Consider the following 3,345-nt stretch of genomic DNA (forward strand, 5'->3'; position numbering starts at 1 on the left):
GGACTCGATGATCTTTAAGGTCTCTTCCAACCAGATGATTCTGTGATTCTGTGAATCAGGCCTCTAGCGCTCAGGCTGGGTCGTTCCAGCCTTAGGCTTGAAGTGTTGGGTTTTGGGGAGCAGCCCAAGCAATCGGTGGAGATAACTATGGGGTAAGAGTGAGCATGACTCACGGATGGACTGGCCCCTGCAGCCTGGACAGCATCTGATGGTGGCTCCTGAATGCTCCTCGCAGGGTGTGCTGAAACCCGTGCTGCGGGTACTCTTCACACCAGGGAAGACCCTCACTCGCTTTTATCTATACTAAACCTCGCAGGAACAGCAGCAGCCTGGCTGCTGTTACTGCAGCTAGTGAGGGGTGTAGGAGCTGAGCTTGCAGGTGGGTTGAGGCTCTGCCACAGTATGTCCTGCAGAATGTCATCTGTCTGGTCCGACGCCAAGCAGCATATGGCTATTTCCACCTCCAGAAGGCACCATCACACAGTTCAACCCAACGAAACAACAGTTTCCCCAGGGAGAATGTCTGAGCACAGAAGAAACAAGCCATTTTGTGCTCACTCCGCTCTCAAAGAGCTGGACTGATGGTCTGCGTGGCCGCCCTACCTGGAGCACCCTGCCGAGACCAGGTCTCCAGGGTGCTGATGTCTAAGCAGATCCAGCACAAGAGACACCCCAAAGGGTTTTCAGTCGCTCCCCTGGGCTGCAGGGGAAGGGGTTTGTCTGTCGAAGGAACTGAGGAGAAGGATGCAGAGGAGGTGCCGTATTATCTTTCCATGGGAAATTTCTGGATGAAAGAAAAAAAAGTTAAAGTTTATGTCGCATTCTGTATTCTGGGTTTTCTTTTCATTTGAGGTTTTGAGAAGGAGGAAATTATTCATGTCTCCAGTTCCTCCCTTTTCTCTCTCTCTCATTTTCTCTTTCTCTCCCTCTGTGCCAAAAATGAGAACACAAAGGGACGGATGGCAAGTGTTTACAGGGAAGGGGAGACTTAGTCTCTCCAGGTTTTTGAGTCTTTTCCGCTCTATAGCTTTAAATAGTGCCCATAACTGTGTGAAAATGGCACCTTGAAAGGGAAAAAGCAAAGTGTTGAGACATTTCAGTACCGAGAAAAGAAAAGAAATCAATTCTTGGGCATTTCTTGCTTTAATGCATTCAGTGTTATGAAGGGGTCAAAGAGAAAAACCACAGCCTAGAAACATGAAACTCTTGATTGAGAGGCTTGAATTGCTGAGGGGGTTTAAGAAACCTGAATTTTCTAATCTGTAGAATGGGAACCGTGCCTTCGTTTCGCAACGTGACTTTAGGTTGCTTTCAATTATTCAAAATAAGATATTTAGCTATTTCTTCTCTTGACCTTTGGAGCCCCAAACCTGACGCGGGCTTTGGGCTGTGATGTTTCCAGTGGAATCACCGACTACTGAGAAAGGCCCTGAGTGCCCATAATGCTTTGACAGAAACAACACCAAAAATAGGGGAGTTTTTGTGGGTGTTTTTTTTCCTACCTGATTTGAGCCAACACTTTGGATCCAGGGAAGGGGACAGCCCCGGGAAGTCACCGGCTGCCCTGTGAGCTGCTGGAGCTCCAGTGGGGAAGCCGGGACTTGCCCACCTGGGTGACATCGGCGAGTGGGACCGTTTGTGGGGTGAAGCTCGTTTTGCCCGTCGTCGGGGCAATTAGTGTGACTTGCTCTGGGCCGTGTTAATTCATCCTCGCTTTACGGGCTCATCGTCCCTAGGGAGGGCAGCAAAGCTGTGGTCCGTCAGTGCTCACTATGTGGCCGAGGTATGAGAAACTCCCAGGAGACGTGTTTGAGGGTGGAAAAAGCCTTCAAGGCCATCCTGTCCCACCTTTTTCCTTTGATAATTTTAGAAAGAGCTTCTCCAAGTGCCATTTCCAAGGTGTTGGCCAGGAAACTGGGCGAGTGCTTGTGGCCTTTTTTTCTCTGTATCCCCCAGTCATGCAGGTGAGTGGTGGCGACACGAGCCCTCTGAAGGGTGGTACCGCTCCAGCCCTCTGCCAAAAAAGATCAGCCACAATTAAAGCAGTCAAATACGGCTCTAATTATAAAAACTCCCCGCGTAACTACAGAAATATTTTGTGTAAATTGCGAGAGAAAAAATTTAGTATAAACTGTGTAGTGCTTCCGGAGATGCTATCTAGCGAATGTCTGTGTTCCAGAAAAAGAAAAGAGGTTCAATATGTTCTGAAATGCCTTTATCCTGTTTCTCTGTTAACTTCCCCCAAGCCATTCTGTCTCCTGGAGAAATCCCAAATCCCTGGGACTTTTTCCAGCCCTCCTCTTCATTGTGGGAGTCACAAGCTCCTAACGAGGAAACAGAAATGTTCGCACGTTCCATGTGTGTCGCAGCAGGATGGAGGGAGGCAGCCTGACTTCGGACATCCAGCTAGCAGGTTCCTGCTGCTGGCGCTGCAGGGAGCACAAGGGGATGTCGCATGAAGCTGACTGCAGCAGAGATGGCGCTGAAAGATCCCTCCGACCAGCCCCTCCTTGCTCACTCTTGCCTCCACCAGCTGTAGGATGCAACCAGTGCTCCTGGTGTTCCCCATGGGACTGATGTAGGGGTTTGAATCAGCGAGGGAGGTACCCATATCGCCCAGATGTGACCCTGGTGAGACGTGACCAGCTCGTGGGTGATCAGGAGGGCAGCTAGAGGGGAACTGCCATTTCTGCCTAGATATTTCCCAGAGACCAACAGGCCTTATGGATTTTCTGCTCTTTAGCACTAATAGGTGGCATTTTTTGTTTCCCCCTTTGTCAGGAGCCACAGGAGAGGTTTAGGAGCAGAGGGACCCCAGCAGTGCAGCAGCTGCCCAGCTGAACAGTGTCCCAGCGGCACAGGTGCCATGGGGCAGGCTTGCTCAGCTGTGGGGCAGGTGGGTGTAAGAAGACAAGGGCATGTCAAGCTCCAGAAGACCCTCTAGGACAGATACATCTCAGGATCTGTAGCCTGGGTATTTTTCTACCATTAAGTGGTCACCAGACTGGTGGTGCCTCTAACAGGGGGCCTCACTCTGCTCATTTCCGCCGGGTTAATCCTGTCAGCTGCTTCAAACCTCAGGATTTCTCTTAGTGAATGGCCGTGCCGGACCTGGGTGGCTGCACTCGCCCTTCGCAAGCACCAGCCCTGTGGGAGATGGGTAGCCCAAGGCATGTGCATGCAGCCTCTCTTGTCTTTGCAGAAGACATTGACCTGTAGTCTCTATCCCATCAAAAGTAACTGTCATTTTACAGTCATGACTATCTCCCGTGACCAAAAATTCATCTGGAAAGCAATGAAACGTACATTAATGACATATTGAAGAGCAGGAGAAGTGTCACTCTT

The sequence above is a fragment of the Buceros rhinoceros genome, unplaced genomic scaffold, assembly GCF_000710305.1.
Source record: "Buceros rhinoceros silvestris isolate BGI_N320 unplaced genomic scaffold, ASM71030v1 scaffold1076, whole genome shotgun sequence".
In the NCBI taxonomy this organism is placed as follows: Eukaryota; Metazoa; Chordata; class Aves; order Bucerotiformes; family Bucerotidae; genus Buceros; species Buceros rhinoceros.